The sequence below is a fragment of the Canis aureus genome, chromosome 10 (genome assembly GCF_053574225.1).
Source record: "Canis aureus isolate CA01 chromosome 10, VMU_Caureus_v.1.0, whole genome shotgun sequence".
NCBI classification, from domain to species: Eukaryota; Metazoa; Chordata; class Mammalia; order Carnivora; family Canidae; genus Canis; species Canis aureus.
In genome coordinates, this window is record NC_135620.1 from 37,825,170 (window position 1) to 37,845,574 (window position 20,405).

The 20,405-nt window shown below is 47.7% G+C and overlaps 1 long non-coding RNA gene across 1 annotated transcript in view; it reads right to left on the minus strand.

The window, feature by feature from the left end:
* Positions 1-6,371: 6,371 nt before the first annotated feature.
* Positions 6,372-20,405, minus strand: part of LOC144322237 (uncharacterized) — a 36,220-nt gene continuing 22,186 nt past the window's right edge. Inside the window, exons 2-3 of the long non-coding RNA XR_013387823.1 lie at positions 14,836-15,186; positions 6,372-13,276 (exon numbers count right to left, since the gene is read on the minus strand). This is a non-coding gene — a long non-coding RNA (uncharacterized LOC144322237). The remainder of the gene's footprint in view (positions 13,277-14,835; positions 15,187-20,405) is intronic.

Below are 20,405 nucleotides of genomic sequence, written 5' to 3' on the forward strand. Positions count from 1 at the left end.
CGTGTTAGAGATGTGCTCAGGACCAGTAACTGCTATCTGATTTCTAGCTGTAACACTGTCTCCTGAAAGTTTATCTCCTGAGTTTGGCTGAAAGGGGCTTCTTGAAGGCCAGGTGTCTACCTTCTGTTCGCATGACAACCACATTCTACCACCTGGCAGTGGTACTTAGGTAGACCACCACCTTTCTTCTCTCCTCACACCCTCTTCTCACTCTGGTTCTAGCCACACTAAACTGCTCGGAGCTCTTCCCATGGCCCCACTCTCTCTCATCTCTTGCTTTTTGTATAAACTGGATTTAATCTGGGGTCTTGGGAAGCTCTTTTCCCCATTAATCCCTTTTCCTACTTCTCCTTTAGGATTTTATTCAGCCATTGTTTCTTTCTTTCGAAGAGCTCTCCCTGACCCTCCCTCCAAGCTGTGTTAGAGGCAGTTTCTCCGAATTCCATAGTAATCCGTCCTTCCCTAATTGTTGTGTTTAGGGGTGAGTGCCTGTTAACTTATGACACAGATAAAAAATATACTTGATGGTTGTCCCAAATTGTGGTGGCTTCAACAACAGACAAGTTTAATTTTCTTTCATTGTAAGGGGAAATTTGGAGACCGGCTGTCCAGAGCTGGTGTAGTAGCTTTATGGTCAAAAGAGACCTAGGTCCTTCAAGTGTTTTGCTCCAGATATTGCCTTATGATTGCAAGATGGCTGCTGGAATGCAAGCTTCACATCCATGAAAGGGGCAGGAACTGAAGAGAACGTCTCCCAGATGAGTCAGTTCCCTTTACGAAACTTTCCCGTAAAGTCTACAGGAGTGTCTACTTGCCTATCCTTAGCTGGGGAATGTTGTCATGTGGCATCCTGAGCAACGCTGGATGCCTTTGGTGAAGTAGAAAAAAAGAGGAGCTCTTTGGTAGGCAATCATCGTCTCTGTCAGCCGAGCTGCTCAGGATGTGGTAGGCAGTCCACGTCAGTCTGAGCAGGCAAGTACAGAAATGCAAGCATTTAGAGGCTTTTATAGCGACTTGACATTTATGTGACAGGGTATCAGTCCCCAATGGGCAGGCAAGAAAACAACAGCTGATCCTTCACCACAGAGTTTGGGAAGCCCTGTCTGCCCCAAGTCCTGTCTTCTCTACAAGACTACAAGCATCTCTGCTGTAGTCACTGATCCTACAAGAGGCCTAATGAAGAGGTGTGTCATCCCCTACCCTTGGCTGATTTTTTGACTTCCCCTCCCCGGAAGGGATGCCTACTCCCTGGCGTCAACGAGGAGAATTCTTCCATTGTCTCTGTGGTCCTTCACCTTCTTGTCTTCTTTTCCTTCTAATGTCTTTATTAGTTTCCTAGGGTTGCTGTAGCAAAGTACCCCAAACTGAGTGATGTAAAAGAACAGAAGTACATTCTCTCACATTTTGGAAGGTTGGAAATCAGCAATGAACATGTCGGCACAAGCACGCTCCCTCCAAAGCCTCTGGGGAGGATCCATCCCTTCCTTTTCCAGCATCTGGCAGCTTCAGGCATCCCTGGTCTGTGGCCACCTAACTCAGTCCCTCCTCCGCCTTCTCCCCCTTGTTTCCGTGTCTTCACAGAGCATTATCACCTCCATGCATCTCTCTCTTCTTGAAAGGACACCAGTCTTATCAGATTGGCCCACCCTACTCCTGCATGACCCCATGTAACTTTGCTAATTATACCTACAGAGCCTCTATTTCCAAATGAGGCCACATTCTGAAGTGCTGGGGGTTAGGATTTCAGTCCATCCTCTTGGGGGTCCCAATTGCATGCTTCACATTTCTCTTTCTCTCCATTATTATTACTTAATGGAGATTTCAGTACAGGTTTCCAGGATGGAGCTTCTGAGGAGTTCAGGGTGTTTGCTTGGGAGGCCTCTTGGGATTAAGCCCTGTGGGAGTGAAGGGCCAAGGAACTGGACTAGTTGTTCAGAGGAAGCAGCTGGGCTATGAAGCAGGCCCAGGGAGAGCCTGGCTGGGATAAGGTGGCCCTTCAGACAGCCCAGAGTGGGGCCCTGATGGTCACTTGATGGTCACACCTACTGTGACCAACTGAACCAGAGCGTCCGGAGTTAAGAGATTTCCCAGGACACATGATGTTCAATGCTTTCAGGCCAACTGGGATGACTGGTCAGCTTTATGCTTCAGCATCAGTTGTAGGATGTGGGTGAGGTAGAGACTTTCCACATCTGAGATTGATAACGTCAGGTATGACTGCAAGATCTCCTTTGCTAATGGTGAGGAGACAAATCTCTGAAAAATGAGTCACTAAAACATTTTCAACAGGAAAGCTACAGGATTTTCATCATCATATTCTTGTTTGCCACCTCTGTTGTGTTAAGGCTACTACAGCTCCCCATGGAGCTCCATACACCCAGCCCTCCAGTCCAACCCAGCCCTGGGGACTGTTTGCTGCAGAGCCAGTGAAGAGGCCTCTTGCATTCTCATCTCTCCACCATTGCTCCCAGGAGCACCATGTGGAAGTGCATCCCATTTTCCCCAACGGTTCAGTTTTGCCCATACTCGAGGCTCAACCTCTCTCTCGGGTCAATGTTGAATCCCACTAGTTTCTGGAAATCAATCTCCCTGAAGATGTGACAGGCTCCCTGTCCTTAGACTAGGGCCAGAGAGGCCCTTGCTCTAGGGCCCTGGGATGGAGGACATGGTCCTATTTGCCAAAATACAGTGGTTTTTGTAGGGAGGAGAGGGGTACCATTGGAGATACCCCCTCCCACAAGGATGTGCCTTAGGTTACTGTGGGCAATTGCTTTTCCCTAATTAAGTGCAAAGCCCACCCACTGTGAGCTCATCCCCCCCTTCCCAGGTCTATTCAGAACTGACCTGGCCTTCTCAGCTTGCTTCCCAATCAATAGCCCCAGAAAAGGCAGTTTTATTCACTGAAGTCACAGATCAATGAGACAAGATTTGCATATGAGCTTAGTATATAAATCCTGGGGTGAGGTAATCATTTCTTTTCCCTGCTCTTTCCTGATGTTCCCTCCCTTTCTTGTTTCCTTGGTTCATTTTCCCTTCTGCTCTTTTGTCCTTCTCTTTACTGAGAATGTCCTTTTTTAAAAAATTTATTTATTAATGAGAGATAGAGATAGAGAAAGAGAGAGAGAGAGAGAGGCAGAGACACAGGCAGAAGGAGAAGCAGGCTCCATGCAGGGAGCCCGACATGGGGCTCGATCCCAGGTCTCCAGGATCACACCCTGGGCTGAAGGCAGGCGCTAAACCACCGAGCCACCGGGGCTGGCCAAGAATGTCCTTTCTTTCGAGACTCCTCCTTTTCCCAACCACTGTCACCCCAGCTAGTGAATGCAGTCCTCTTCTGTGCTCCCTGCTGCCCTGCCTGATGATTATCTGTTAATTTATCTCCCTCCAGCCAACCGAGGGATTCTAGGAGCAACTTGAGGCCAGAGACCCTCTGAGTCTCCAGTGTGTGTCTTGGGGCAGTGCTCCCTCATGGTGAGTGCTCAGCAGTGTATTGAACTTGTGAGTTTTTGGCAACCTCTTTCATTCACCTTCCCTAAGTGGTGGACTCCTGTCTGGGAGAGAAGACGCTCGTGTTACCACCATGGTTGGGACTCCCGTAACCCAGAGGCCAAGGGGCCACCTGGGGTAATTAAAATCTTTGTCTTGCCTCTGAGCTTCTACAAGTGTTCCCCAACATGCTATCTCACCCCTAATCTTGAAGAACATGAAAATTCTTGGTGCCCTTCTCTTGATTGAAGGCTCTGGGAGCCTCACTTGGAGGTAGAGGCACCATTTGACCAAATTGGTGCTGGGGGAAGCCCAGAGAACCTGACCACAATAGGTTGCTCAAGGAGATGGTACCCACAGGCTTCTTCTGTTTTTATTTTCTATCTTGCCCCCACATTTGTAATGCTTGCATTATTTCAAAGCAGATACATCTTTCAGGTTTATATCTGACAGCTCTATCATGTTTGCAACTCTTACAGCTCTCTTTTACTTCTCTGGGATGTTGAAAAGGAGCACTGGCACATTTGGGGGTCCTCTCCTCAATGTTAGAGTTTTATTTAGAGATAGGTGAGCTTTTCAAATAAGATTGGCATGGATAACAACCAAGACAACTTGCTACATCATTAGAGATCAGAAAGGAACCTCTGGTCCCATCTCATAGGTTGGCTGGCTGCTATTAGAGGCCTTGGGGGCTTTGTCCTTATTACCTGTAACAGTGGTCTCTGCTGACATCCCTGGAGCCTGTTACAATGTGTCTCCACGCACAATCCTCAACAAGCCACTGCTCATGAGGTCAGTTGTAATTATGTCCTCTGCAGATGAGTGAATTGAGGGTCTGGGTGTTATGTAACTCACCCACGGTTCCATAAGCAGGAAGTACCTTCTAGTGCTCAAACCCAACCCCTCCATTGTTGTGGTTGCCTAAGATTTTATTTATTTATTCATGGGAGACACAGAGAGAGAGGCAGAGACACAGGCAGAGGGAGAAGCAGGCTTCCCATGGGGAGCCCGATGCGGCACTCGATCCTAGCGTTCTGGGATCACGACCTGAGCCAAAAGCAGATGCTCCACCACTGAGCCACCCAGGTGCCCCAAAACTCTCCATTGTTAAATTCCTCTATCTTCTCATTGTGCCTGATTGTTCAGGTACGAGGACCCTTCCCACGTCGTTATTAACATTACGGGAAGGTGCTTGGCCTGAGTCACCAGTGGCCCTCCTGGTGGCTGCCAGTGACTAGTTGACAGTGTAGGAATCGTACCCCACACCGTCCACTGTGCCAGGAACAGGAAGTCTGCCCCTTGGCAGAGGATGTGTAAATGGACCAGCCTCCCGGCCACCAGGGCCTGTTGATAGGACCACCTTGAAATTGTTCAAATCTCTCCTTTTTCCTCTGCACCTGTTCTCTCCGCCTGAGCCTCTCAGCAACAACCCCCCGCCGCCCTCTCCTTCCTGCTCCAACCCGTACCAGAGCCCATTAATATCTGTTGTCTTGGTCAAAAATATTGTGCAGTTACTCTTCTGTCCCAACCTTTGCTGAAAAAGAATCTGGTTAATTAACATTGATTACAATCCACCAACTGAAAGTAAAAATCAATGGCCAGGGTCCCTAATTTGAATGCACTTCTCTCTTCTTATCTCTCGTGAGAAAAAAAGAGACACAGAGAGCGTGAGAAGGAGAAGAGGTGAGAGGAGAGAGGGTATTTTTTTAAGCAGTCCAATTTCCAGGGTCCCCAGTGAGGGACGTGAGGGACGCGCTGGTCCTTAGATCTTGCCCACTCTGCTTCGGTGTGGCCATTTCTCAGCGTGACGTCTAATTGCTGCAAATAGCCATCCTGCACATTTGGGCCTTGTTCATAGCTCCCTACTTTATTGAGAGAGGAGCGATAGTATTGATTCTGGATGGCCAGAGAGAATGCCAGAGAATATTAGTAAGGAGCGGAGAGAACACAGTACATAAACTTTTATGACACCATGTCAAGCTGGATTGTGAAGACATAAATGAAAAGGACAACACGGTCTGTAATTACCACAAGCGCACATCTTCCATCTGCCTGGGAAGGCCGCCCAGGCTGGCCAGGGCAAGTTGCAGAAGGGGTTGAATTTTCTGGCTCACAGAAACAGTGGTCCAGGGTTGTTTCTCCTCGTTGTTGAGAAAGAATATATGGGACACATAAAAGCACTTCTTGTTTTGTGGCACAGGATGGCCTTAAGGAAAGTGTGTGAGTTCTAATATCAGGGCTCTACTTACTGCTCGCCATGTGACGCTGAGCCAGTCACTTAACCTCTCTGGGCCCCACTTCCCTCGGGAAATACTAATAGCTATTTTGCAGGACTAGTATGAGGATTAAATGAGATAATGCACACAAACATTTTGCATGGCGCCTGGAAAATAATTGGCTCTCAGCGGGTAACAGATATTACACCATTATTATTCATTTCTTTTTGATGCAGGAAATATTTATGGAGTGTTCGCTCCGTGCCAGCGCTGTGCTAGATGCTGAGGATGGAGGGATGCCCCACACTCATGGATCTCACAGCTCTGGGAGTGAGACAGACATTAATCAATTATTGACTCAAATAAATGTGAAAGTACTCCTGTGCCAGGAGCTGGGCAGGAAAGACTTGAGGCTCTATGACGGGATTTCTATTGTTCCCTTTTTTTTCAATAATCACGCTTATTTGTTTATTGCCTGTCTCTTCCAGTGTAAGGTAAGTTCCCTGAGGACAGAGGCTTGATCTATTTTCCTTGCTGCTCTATATTCAGTGTCTAGAATAGTGAATGACACATAGTAGGCACTCAGTAAATATTTCCTAAGTGAATGAATAGGATGTACTTAAGGTACAGAGGAAGAATTCGTGCCTGACTTTTTTTTTTAAGGTTTTATTTATTTTATTATTTTTAAAAATTTTATTTACTCATTCATGTGAGACACAAAGACATGGAGAGAGAGGCAGAGACATAGGCAGAGGGAGAAGCAGACTCTATGCAGGGAGCCTGATGTGGCACTTGATCCCAGGACTCCAGGAACATGCCCTAGGCCGAAGGCAGGTGCTAAACCGCTGAGCCACCCAGGGATCCCTAAGATTTTATTTATTTATTCATGAGAGACACACACAGAGAGAGGCAGAGACATACACAGAGGGAGAAGCTGCTCCTTATGCTGGACTCTATCCCAGGACCCCGGGACCACAACCTGAGCCAAAGGTAGATGCTCAACCACTGAGCCACCCAGACCCTGCCATATCTTACTTTTAAGAGCTTATGGTCAAATGCGGTACAGAAGAAATGCATAACAGTTAAGACTCATTGGAGTTATTAGCAGGTTGAACTATAAAACCACAGCTCACCTTAAACCTTAAGAGCTCTCTTTACATAGACACTGGCATCCCCTGCCAGCATGGGGTCTAGTGTCAGATTGTTGGCCTGTCATGAGAAATTATAAAAGGAAATGGAAGGACAAGGAAACTGGTTGGTCTCCCTGAGTTTGGCGGCTGTAGTTCACACAATGTGAGTGTGATGGTCAGGGTAGGCTGGCTGATTAACCAACAATACCCCATTTCAGCAGTGAGGTCAGCAGAGGAGCTCGGCTCCATGCAGTATCCAGTATCCATGCCTGTCAGGTCTTGGGTCCTCTACTGGAGTCTCTACATCCCACTGACAGGCAAAGGAAGAGAGATCTAGAATCTAGTAAAGCATTCCCACTCCTATTGCATCAACCTGGAGGTGGCCAGGTGGCTGTGGCTCGTGTTGCACTGGCCAGACATGCCACATGGCCACAGGTAGGTGCTGGGGGATTGGGGACTGTAGACAAGACGTGTGTCCAAGAGGAGGAGTTGGTGGGTGCCATATGTCTCTACCACTGTGAATTCAGCAAATACTTAGGGAGACATCGATGTGTGTCCAACACAGGGATCCAAGATGGCCAGCGCCCTCCAGGATGTCGCCATCTAGTGGGCAAAACATGCACATAACAAATGAAAGGCAGATCTTAAGGGCTGTGCTTAGAGGGACTGTAAAGGCAAGGGAATATGGAAGAAGGAGGGGTTAATTCCACAGATTGTGGGATTATGGGACAGTTTCAATGGAGACAGATCAGAGGGAGGGTCACACCCCAATGCGGTGGAGACGGCTAACTGTACACCAGAGACTTGTGTCCCCCCTCCTGTGGTGCAGACTTGTGGTTGGTAAGCAGCTGTACAGCTGGAGTGTCCATTTCACAGCCTTCCATGCAGGTAGGTGAGGCCTGGGGCTAGTTCTCAACAGTGAAACATGAGCCAAAGGATGATGACTATCTCCGGGCCAAATCAGTAAAGAAAAAGGTGTTCTTTCTCCATCCTCTCCTTCTCCATCCATTGGCCAAACATTGATGCACAGGGTCAGGTTGTAAGCATGAACTTGGGGATGAACTTCTTTGGGGATGGCGGTTCTGCTGACGTAGACCTACCTTGGAGTTCATGTGAATGAGAAGGAAACACCATTGAGTTAAGGTATTATACAGCTTGGGACTATTTGTTACAGACGTTAGGTGGCTTAATAGAGGTGACAAATAGGGGGAGAGTCTGGCAGTAGCCATGGGACTTTCCAGGTGTAGGAAATAGTGAAAGCAAAGCTCAGAGACAAGAACATAAAGAGTGTGTTCAATCTTGTACATTGTTAGTGGGAGGGTAAGATGGTACAACCATCCTGGAAAACAGCTTAACGGCTCCTAACACACTGAACAATGCACCCATCCTTATGTTCCAGCAATTCCATGCTTGGGTAGTTACCTAAGAGAAATGAAAACAAATGTTCACAATTAAACTTGTGCTGGAGTGTTCATAGTAGCTTTATTTGTAATGGCAAAAACTGCCAACAGTCCAAGTATCTGCCAACAGGTGATGGAATAAAAACATTGTGGCAAATTCACACTATGGAATAATGAACAAATAAAGGATAAATTACGAATATGCATGATAGCATGTCTTAATATCAAAACATTATGTAATTCAGAGGAAGCCAAACTCAGAAGAGTACATACTATGTGATTCCTTTATATAAAGTTCAAGGCAGGCAAACTAATCTATGGAGACAGAAATCAGGAAAGTGGTTGCCTACAGTGGGGAGAATTGACCATAAGGGGACGTGAGGGAAATTTCTGAGTTACAGACACATTGAGGGCTTGGTAATATGATTGTGTACATTTATCAAAACTCATCAGATGGTACCCTGAGCATCTGTGTACTTCACTGCATTTTACTTTAGTATTAATTGAACAAACAAGAACGTGTTCAGGGAAAATAAATGGATAATTGTGATTAGGGCATGGGATTCCTGATGGAGGGGAGTAGGGATAGCATGTAGGATTGGTATAGAGTTTGGGGCATCTAATGCCACAGCAGTGTGGATATTATTACCTAAATGATGGGAGCCACCCACGGCTTTCAATCAGGGGACAAACAAGTCCAGGTGAGAGTTTTGGGGATGGAAGTGGTGGGAGAGAGTAAGAGGACAAGTTGTGTTAGAGGCAAGGGCCCCTGTAAGTTATGCACAGACTGGCATTTCCCTATGCACCGATGCAAAGGCCAGCCCAGGGAGACAGCTGGGGACCTAGGAGCTGTGTTTGCCAAAGGTCGAATAGTGAAACAAACAGTTTCTTTCATACAGAGAGTATTTTAATCTCTATGACTCTATAGTAAGATCAGGCCACGTGTTATGATTGGAAATGATTTCTATTATTAGTTACTATTACTACTCTTGGACTTTTGCGTGCCAAGGCTTGGGAGGAGCTGGGCAGGACCCAGAGAAAGAAATGGTCTGTGAAGTTTGCATTTTCCAGAGCTCAGCAGACAGGCACTCCGGCTTGCAGCTAGTCATTTCATGCTTATCCACTCACACCTCGGGCTGTGGTCTTCAGTTTGCGTCAGAAGCACCAAGAGCCTGGAACTGGTGATGGTGGGACCACAGGGCACAGGCTCAGACAGTGAACGGTGGCTCAGACCCACTGCGGAGCAGCCTGCGTGTTTCACAAGTATCCTGGGAAGGACTGTGGCAGAAATGCCTCCACGTCATCCTGGGGTAGCACGGAGGTGAACCTCACAGATTTCTGGAAGGCTCAGGAAAGCTTTTGGATCTACACTTCAGCTTAGAAAACTCTTGTTTGTTAAGCATTTCATAGATCCTCTTGGAGTGTGTGCTGTGTGTCGGCTCTAGGACACCTCTCGGTAAGAAAGAGGAGGCCCCCTTCGCCTCTTCTGTGCCGTGCCCATTGCCCAGCACCATTTCCTGTCTTGGGTATTTTCCAAGGCAGCACTGAATTTACATACTTTTATCCTTTTCGGTAAAGATGATTCATGAAATGTCAAACCACATGTGACCTTATTTTAGTACTGTTGTCAGATTTTTCTTTCGAACGTATCCAGAGATCAGAATGACAAAATCCCTTGTTAGTCTATGAAACAGTCTTGAAAGTAGTAGTAACTGTAGTTGTAATGTACACAGCAGGTGCTCAATAAGTGCTTAAAATGTGCCTAAGGGAAGTCGCTCGGGACCCTTAGTAAGTTAAAGGCAGGCAGCTGCTTCCCAGGGTCCTGGTCATCATGGCTGGGACTCCCTGGGAGTTTCCACCCGATGGCAGACTGCGAGTGTTTAGCAATTTCATGGTATGAGTTCCTACTGAATTGTTGCAATGTTTGCAGTCCCATGGTGACAGGGGTCTCTCAGTGGCTGTGGGGGGCCCTCATTTAGTCCGCCAGCTGTCTTGAATGCACAATACTCATCAGGTTAAGAGTTCTTCAGGGGATCCTTGCTCTGCCCTGAACAGCAGTGGCTTGGACACGAGGAATCAATCTTCCTAGAAGCTGCAGATGGTCAGACTTCCAGACTTCCCTGAAGGCAGGACTGATTACCAAAGATAACTGGCCTCCTCTGGCAGGGAGACCTGTTTCCCATCCTGGGCCAATCTGTGGACCTCAGAACCCTTGCCATACATGGGCCTTTGTCATGAAGAATCAGCAAAGCAGAGTGCAAAGGGCTGGAGGCAGGCAGGTCTAGGTTTGAATCCCGGCTCTGCAACTTGCTAGTGATGACACGTGGTCCATTCACCGATAAGCCTCAGTTTCCTTATCGATAAAGGGAGAAGAGTGGTGGCTACTCATATTAATCAGAATAAGTACTGCCAGGTACCACACACGGCACCTTGAATATCAGAGTTCTATCATGAGAAAAGTGATTCTCATTCACACACAGTCTAATGTGGATGATTTTGATAGATGGCTCTCCTGGGTGGCTCCTCTATGAGAACCAAGCGAGATCATGAGTCTTTTCATCACAAATATCTATCTCCTAGGGACAGGGAGTCCTGTTTCCAGCATTGGAGGAAGAGATAGAGAGAGGAAAAAAAAAAAACCAACCTTAAAAAGAGAGCGGAAAAAAGTGTAAGTACCTTTGCTCACAAGCTGTGTAGAGATGCAAGAGGCCAGTGACTCGTCTCCCAATGGTTGGTAGCTAGAAGTTGATGCCGATGGGAGTATTTACACCATAGAAATTGGCAAATGCTACAGATCAGGGCTATTTCCCCAGAGACGACTGACTGTTATACATATCCAGGAACATCACCGGTCCTCCCCAGCTCCGAGTTAGGTGGGCATCCTTGGGGCACAGCGCTGTCCTCAGACAACTTGTGTCAAATGATGTTTGAGAAAGAAGCAATCCTATTCCCAAGTCCTTGCGGAGGAGCAGGCCCTGGCTGCTATAGAACAAAGAGTGGCCTGTGTCAGGGTTCAAATTCACTTCCATGGTAGCTAGAGTCTGGGTGGTGTTCTCAGCGACAAAGTCCAGAGCTTTGCCCATGGTGGGAGACACAAAGTCTCACACTCTCAGCATGGGAAGTGACATTTGGGGTGGGGGGGGTCAGAGGCACTCTCTAATCCTGCCTCAAAGCTTCCCCCAATTCTTTCCTACTGTCCCGACTGCACTCTGTGCTACTGGAAATGAGAGAACACAAGGAGATGGGCAGCTTCCTTCAAAGAGGAAGTCCTTTGCGATGTCCCCGGCATCGCAGAGCTGTCTCCTAAACATGATGATTAATCCTGCACCGCATGCACCTATGCACATGCCCTGTTTCCGAATATTCACATTTCCTACTTTTGCCATTTTCTTTTCTGGGGCCTCTGGGAACCATTAACAGAATTTTCCTGCTACCCAGGATTTGCAGGAGAATGCAGATGGGCCCAGAGCGGCCTGAGTGACGTCTGGAAGGATGTGATAGAATTTGCTACTGGAACCCCCGCTTTTCGTACCTGCGGCAAACATTCGTCATCATTCCCCAAAATAGTGCAGACAGAACAAAGGCTTCTCTGGGTCTCCGCTGGCCTTGGCCTGGGTCTGTTTGCACGGGGGCGGGGCGGGGTGGCGGCTAGCTTCCCTCATCATTCCAGGGGAGGAAACACAAGGTTCAGTGCATTTCTGTTTGTTTTTACAAACTCAATGGGACCACCTCCATCCCCACCACCACCCAATTTGCAATCAGACTCTGGAACACAGCCGCACACAAGCCACACAAGCTCCAAGCGGCAGTGGATGAATGGCGAAGTCTGAAATGATGTCAACGACTTGTGTGCAGGCCAAGGAAAATATGCGGGGGCCCCCGTGGCTTCATCCCCCGCACTCGCTGCGCTGCAGCTGCGAGCCATGAGTTTCCCTTCCCAGCACAGCGCGGCACATCTGAATGCGATTCCGAAACCAGCCCGCCTTCTCCGGACCCCGAGCACCTTCCCCCGGCTCCTCACCCTCCTTGAAGAACGAAGTTATCCGGGCCAGGGCTGGACCGTGGGGTGCCGGCAACCGGGGGCGATTTGGAATTATTGTTAAAGTTTTAAATTCGTGGGGAAGGGAGGCGGTGAGGAGGAGGAGGAGCAGGCAGGTCAAGGGGGCAGCAGGTGTAGGAGGTGGAATTCTGCAGCCGTAGGGACGCTGGGGGTTCAGACAGCTGCTGTGACAACTCAAGCCCTTCTGCCTCTAGCCTCCTTGATTGATGCAGGCTTTTGCCCTCAGTTGGGGCGTTTTGCCGGGACAGAGGCTTACGTTGCCCCCAGATCATCACTCCAATCTTCCACTTGATTTTAGCCACGGAGGCACATGTAGCCAGAGGGTCGCTGAGACCCGGTTCATCCTTTGGGCTGCTTGACGGTGGAGCCGTCTCCATGGTCCGTAATTCCGCTTTTGAATCTGAATCACACAGATGCAGCCCCTGGGGAATATCTTAAGTACCCAAGCAGTGAATTTTATGGATCAAATGACAAGTCAGTGGAAGTTGGGTTATTTTTCTGAATCCAGCAAGGCCCTGGAGCCTGAGGGAGGGAGAAGTTTAGCCTGACTCCCTGGCTGCCTCCTCCTCCGCTGACCCTCTCTAGATTGTTCCAGCCAAGTGAGGTTTGAGGAAAGTATGGCCTGTGCAGCCTGACAGCATGATGGGCTGCAGGGCCTCTCCTCCTCCCCACTGGCCGCCGGGGCTGGGCTGGGAGCGGCTGGCCGTGGCCAGGAACGCTGCCTCTCCCAACTCTCTCGCTCCCACCCCGCCATCGCCGACACTTGGCTTTTATTTTACGATTGTGTTTATACAGCAAACATACTTTGGAAAAAGAAGAACTCTCCCATGGCTGCTGGCCATACCACCTTGTGGTTGCAGAAGCAAAGCAGGGCTGAGGCTGATCTCTGGGTGCTGAGGGGTCCACCCAAGGCCATGTAGGTGCTCGGAGACAGTGGGGCCATTGACTCATGGCCTGGCCTCCCGTCTTCTGAGTCACATGCCCCTGTGAGAAGAGATGGAGGCTTGAAATCGCCTGGGGAAGGAGACTCCGCACCAAGCCGAGACCCAGTCTGTGTTTGTACCTGTTACATCCATTCTTTGCCACCGAGAATAAAAAGAAAATAACCTAATATCTGCCAGCTGCTGAGAACATAGTAAGTGCTCCCCAGACTTTAGCTGTCACCTTCTTGGTGGCACTGTCTCGGTTCTCTGTGTATGATTTCTCTAATTCTTACATCGGCCCGGCAGGAAGGGTGTCATTATCTCCATTTTAGAGATGCGGCTCAGAGAAGTGAAGGAACCTGTGCAAAGTCACAGAGCTGGGCGGTGTTAGAAGCTGTCTAACAGCAAGGCCTAGGCTCTTTATAGGAAAAACTGCAGCCTCCTCATACTTTTTTTGGTCCTTTTTTTCCTCTATTTTGATGGACCACGCAGAGGCTGATGGCCAGCAGTGCCAGATATTTAGGGTCCATAGGGCTTCTCCTTGGAGAGAAGCTGCCTTCTTGCCTCTCCTTCCCCTCGGCCTGTGTACTGGCCTCTGGGATTCTCGGAGGAACCCCTGCCATGTTTCTGAGGGGCTAAGCTGTGTACAGGGGTAGCCTTTGGGCCAAATGTCCTTTCCAGGGCCTCTCATGGAATTGTTGAAAATATCAGTCAGGGGTGGGGTTGGCTTGGACCTCAGAGCGTTGCCTCCTGGGAGCGGCCTTCCCACCCAGCTGACTGTACCTCCATGTCCTTCCCACCTACACTGGGTGGTGAGTTCCATATGACTCTGGGAGACTTGGCAGGCTGAGCTCTAACAGCTGTGGGGGCGAGGGAAGATGGCCAGGGAGGGGGAAGAGGTCCTACGATTGGGCCCCGAGGAATAGGCCTGAGAAGGGAGGAAGCATAGAGGGCTGGTGCCCACCCACAGAGTCTAGCCAGGACCCTAAAACCACAGCTACTGTAACCATGGCCGCAGCAGCCACTGGATTTCCACTGAGAAGCAGACAGAGGGCAGTCTGTGACTTCTAGGTCTGTGGGAAGAAGGAGGAACTGCTCACCTGTCCACCCCAACATTCTCTTTTTCATGGTGTGGGTTTCATTTTGGTCAAAGTTGTGTGTGTGTGTGTGTGTGTGTACCTCTGTCTGTGTCTCTCTGTGTGAAGGCCATCGTTATACCCAGAGCTCAAACATCTCATGCCTGGGGTGTGGCCAGGAATTCTCTAAGGTAGAACCTGTGACACTATTTGGTGAGAGCTAGACATGGCGACCCCATAGATCCATGGTGGAACCAAGGGATGACAGCATGGGTGAATCAGTGAAGGAATCAACAAACCGACGAAGCCAGAGATCTATGTTGGGCTATTCTGATCTTCCCTCTTTTTTCTCCTCCTCTCAATCTATAAATTCCACAAGCTATCAACAAATCCTGTCTCCTACTTTCTGAATGAACAAAGTGTAAATCAACCTAGCAACAACCCTCAGGTACAGTATCCAGGGTCATTGCCAAGGTGAATACCACCTCCATGGCCTATTCCAGGTAATCTGTAGAAAGCACTAGGCTAAAATCAGAAGACTTACATTTGAGCTCCAGTTTGGCGTCCGGTTAACTGTGTGGCCTTAATTAGGACTCTTCTTCTCTGGGCATTAGCTGCTGGCTCTCTCAAAGCAGCATATGGCCTAGCGAGTCTGCTCAAGTCCAGCAAAATACGGTTCTCTGGAAGTGGCCTTTGAAAGGTGCCCACAGCCATGACACACTTGGCCAGTGGTTCAGGAGCCACAGTCACTGCAGGCCACAGGCTCTCTTGAGACGTCAGCAGAATTATCAAGTATCTGAAGCTTGGACCTTGTTTCTGCCAGTTCCTGGAAATGAGGCATCGAGGGGGCCCCACAGAGTGGCTTCTAGTCCCCCAGACAGGTCTCTCCTTAGAGCTGCAAGTGGAAAGTGAGGGAGACACAGGTTCAAGATCTAGAATGTCCAGGCCCAGGGGCGAGTTACAGGGCAGGGCTCCTCTCAGAAAGGCAGGGAGAGCCTAAGGCAGGCAGGGTGGAGGGAGGGTAGGCAGGGAAGAAAATGTGGCTTTTCTGGGCCTGGGGATGGAGAACAACAGGCATTTCAGTGCTGCAGGATCCCCTTCTCTCATACCTGCCACCTGTAATAGGCATCCCAGGGAAAGAGCAGGGAGAGGGGTGAGCTGGGGGTCTCTTACCCATGTCAGTGGCTCCATACTGAGCTGATGATTCAGATGACTTAGTGATGATAACAGAGTCAAAGAGGCTCTGGAGAAAAAACATAGCTAACCAGAAAGCCTCCCGGGGAGTTTGGGTCAGAAGAGGAAACAAGGTCTAGAAGAAGAAAGGCCAGGAGAAAACATCTGTAGGCCGGGCTGCAGGGCCGAGGAGCAAGAAGCCAACATCCGCAGGCACAGCTGCCAAGGAGCCTGAGATGCAAATCATCTCCTGGGTGAGGGCTGAGGAGCTAGAAGGATGGTGGGGGAGAGAGGCCCAGATGGGCCCAGGAGGGGGAGGCCCTAGCCTCTGTCCCCCAAAATAACAGGTGTCAGGTGGACACTGCTCTCAGAGCTGCCACTACCTAAATTGTATGCTGCACGGGTGATGTGTAGGTCTTCAGTTCTCCCTGTTATCCAGCCCCCAGCAACCTTCCCACAGGCACCTGGAACTCTGTCTGCTGTGTAAAACTTTATCATTTTGGAATTAGTGATAATAGAAAACTTTTATCAAGCAGATAGTGTACCAAGAGTGGTGTTCAGTCCTTTCCACGCTGTATTAGTCAGAGAAACAGAACCCATACAAGATCCATCAATTCATTGAGAGAGACAGACAGACAGACAGACAGACAGACAGACTTAGTTTAAGGAATGGGCTCAAGCAGCTGTGGAGTCCGGCAAGTCAGGAATCTGCAGGACAGGTTGGTAGGCCAGAGACCCAAGGAAGAGTTGATGTTGCAGCTTTGAGTCCAAAGACAGTCTAGAGGCACAGTTCCTCCCTCTTTGAGGAGCCTTGGTCTTTTCTCCGAAGGCCTTCAACTGATTGGATGAGGCCCATTTACATTGTGGAGGGTAATCTCCTTTACTCTTTAGCTACTGTTTTAAATGTCAGTCACATCCAACAAATCCTTTTATGGCAACATCTGGGCATTTTAGCCTAGCCAAGTTGACACATAAAATGAACTATCACCTATACTTTACTTCCTTTGATCCTCACAACAACCCTGTGAAGTAGGCATCAAGTGTAATCCCTATTTACAGGTCAGAAAATGGAAACTGAAGAAGGTTAACATGTTGCCAAAAATAATACTGCTAGTAGGTGACAGAGCCAGGACTCTGATTCCGGACTGCTTGACTCTGAAGATCTCCCTGAGCCATGGCACTGCACTGCCCTGCTGGTTTCACTCCCAGAGACTCTATTTAAAGATTTAATTAGTTAATTAATTGAGAAAGAGAAAGAGAGAGAGGGAGAGAGGGTGATCACCAGGGGAGGAGCAGGGAGAGAGAGAATCCCAAGCAGACTTCACACCGAGCACAGAGCCCAAAACTGAGCTCAACCCCATAATGCCAATATCGTGACCTGAGCCCAAATCAAGAGTCAGATGCCTAACTGATTGAGCCACCCAGACTCCCCTGGAGACTCTATTTAAATATATATGCTTGGGAGGCGTAGCATGTTAAATAATGATCAGTAAATCTCTTGCGCATTCCATCTTTCAAATATTTGGGGAATATCTATAATGAGCCAGACATGCTAGTGAACCAGTCTGGTTGATGATGCTTTGCCCTCTGGGTCAGCAGTGTTCAACCCTTCCCATCAGGGACACCAACATCTGACTGGCATTAATGGGTGCACTCAGTATTAGGGGCAATGCCCGGCACACTTATGGTTTCCCTATTCTTCTATATTGCACTCAAAAACCACTTTCCTTCTCACATCATTGCCTCTCTGACACCTTTCCCAGAAGCTCACTTATGAATTCCAAAAAGGTATCCAATTGGATTCGGGACTTACGCGAACCAGTCATGGTGGTCGTCTGAGTGTTCCCAGAAAGTGGAAGCTGGGGTGCCCAGTAATTTCAAGAGGACCAGGATATCCACCTCCTACTTTCACTATCAGGGGTCAAGACCCCATTACTATCCTGCCTGCGTTTGGAAACACAGGCATCCTCCTAAGTCATAAAGGTAAAAGTGAAAAAGAAGAGAAATTTAGATTCCCACGAAGAGCCTTTCAGAGATGATGATTTTGAATTGGAAAGTAAAAAATTTTCCAGCTTCAGGACCCCTAAAGAAAGGTGAAGAACCCAAGAAAACTAGGCAAGAAAGATGGCATCAGCTGTAGGCTCTGTTTGCTAGTGACCCCCTCACTGGGCTCCTTCTCCCATTGATTTCTAGGCCTCTTTCCTCTACTTCTGTGTTGACAAGAAGGGTCAGCAAAATCAACACACTAATTCCTTTTAGCTGATGTCCCTCAGACTGTACATAACCATAAGACAAATGGTTCTGGCCACTACAAATCATGATCCTGACCAAAAAGTCAAGTGCATACCAATTGTTAAGACTCTTACACTATTTCTGCTGTGGAAGGATTTGCCTAATAAATTTCCTTTCCACTGTGTGAGGGAAAGGAAAGAGAGAAGCCAGCCAGCTTGGACAGAAAGCCCCACATGCTGAAGGCTCAGTATTTACTGGTTTGCTGGGTCTCTCATGCTCAGCACCAGCCACCAGCCTTATTCAGCATTTACTCCCTGGTAGTGCTACAGACTTGTTGCTGGAAGAGGAGGAAGGCAGACAGATGTTGCTTCTCAGGTTTCAGAGTTTTAGGAGCCACTGGCTCCATGAGATTCAAATACCACAGGTGTCTCTCAACTTGAGCCAAGATGGTCAGATTACAACGGGAGACAGAACTTCATTACAGGCAGAGACATGTAATCAGAGATGGTGTGGTGCAGGCCTCTCAACGTTGCTATTTAGGGCTGTTTAAGTCAATGGATTGGTCTTGTGCTCTGCATAAAAACCTGGGTCATCTATTTTCTTTACTAGAGAACTTACTAATAGGATTTTATCCCAATAATGATGTCCTCAAGAGGACCCCTCTGATCACTCTCCAGGGAACACCAGTTAACAGCAAGACAATCAAAGAAGAGTTGAAGGGCTCCTCGTGGTGGCCAGCTGTCTCTTATTGCTTTGAGTTGGTTACAACATGAAAGAGTGTTTTGCTGGGTGAAGACCCACTGCCAAACTTAGTTGCATGCATTCTTTCTACTTATTTCAGTAGAAAATAGAAAAGGAATGTGTCTTTCAAAACAACTGTTTTCTAAAATAAATGGGGTGAGCCAGATTTGACACATGGGCCAGGGCCACCAAATTTTCCAACCCCACAACACATGGGCTACACTAGAGGATAGCAGGAGACTCATAATTTCCACTGGTATTGGGAGAAGAAGGCTATTCCCTATTTCATGGGTATCAATTGCATATTTCCTAGGTCTCTTCCTTCCTTCTATCTTTCCACCTTCATTTTCTCGATGAACATAGAACAATATCTATTATATCTTGCAATATGCAAGAGTAAGCAAAAATTACTCAGAGTAGGTCTTGCAGTTCATGCTTGAATCTTCATGTTATGGGACTAGGTCACTGTTTTGTGGTATATTTGGATTGTCTTTATGTGTGATTCTAAGAATCAGAATTTTGCATCCAAATGCATCACATATGAGTCATACAGTCCAATTCCCTTTTCTTCTAACAGAGGAGAAAACCAGGGCCAGAGAAGGTAGATTCTTGAAAATTATCACTCAAATGAAATGAGTCCTAAAGTCTGAATTTGGGAAAGTGGTGCCAGTTGCAAATTTTAGACTCACGAGAAGGCTTTCTTTTTCCTGGAGGATCATGATAATCTTTCAGAGGCCACTGCCAGTCCCATGAATGCATCTTCTTTCATGGGCTACTACCTTTTCTGTCTTTGTTTCTGACTGCAGTTCCTGCTTTAAAACAAAGGATATGGAGGTCTTCTGTATTGTGGAAAAGACTAGAAAGGCATGTCCGTATTAGCCAAAATATCTTGTGAGGTTCTTTTTTTTTTTTAAGATTTATTTATTTATTCATTCAGAGAGAGAGAGACGGGCAGAGACACAGGCAGAGGGAGAAACGGGCTCCACGCAAGGAGCCCGACACGGGACTCTATCCTGGGTTTCCAGGATTATGCCCTTGGCTGCAGGCGGCGCTAAACCGTTGCGCCACTGGGGCTGCCCTCTTGTGAGGTTCTTAGCAGCAGAAGGTAACTATAACTTGGAGAGCTGCTAAAATATTTTATCCTTCCTTTGAGAATGTCTTGACACCAACTCAAACTGGTAGGGAGCCAGAATATTAGAGAGGGCTCACTCTTGGGTGATTGTCAAAGCTGGAGATGCTGTAAATGTGGGGATTATTCTGCGTCATCATTTCTCAGAGCTGAGAATTATTAGATATGGGGTTGAAGCTGGATAGGCTAGAAAGATGGTATAAATTCTACTTTTATCCTACCCTTTTCTCTTGGAAGCCCAAGAAGTGCCCATATTGTGTTCTGAAAACCATATGGAGTGATTTTTTGGTGTCCTGGTTCTTTCATTTTATTGCAGTATTCCCATAGTGAGATTCTGAGAGAAAGAGTGGTCACACAAAGGCAGGAATCCATTTGAAAAATCAAACATATAGGACTCTAGTGATCATCCTGCCTTGCAGTGGAAGTCCAATTGTTATCTTAATCATGAAGAATGGAAGTCAAGATAACCAGGTGTAACTGGCCCTGGTAACCCATAGCCAATTTTTTATACTGCAGCAGCAAAAAATAATTTCAAAACTTAAACCAGATCATGTCATTATCTTGCTCAAAATCTTCCAATGCCTTCCCTTCACCCTCAGAACAAAATTCAAAGTCCTCATCATGACATAAAAGGCCCTACAAAATCTGTCCCTTTGACTACTTCCATGCTTCACCTCCTACCATCCCCTTTCACTCTGTTCTAGCCACACGGGCATATTTGTTTCCTGAATACACAAAACAAATTCTGCCTCAGGGCCTTTGCACTTGTTGTCTTATCTTCCTAGGATGTTTTCTGCACCAATAGCTACAGATCTAGTTCCTGATTGATTCATATTTCT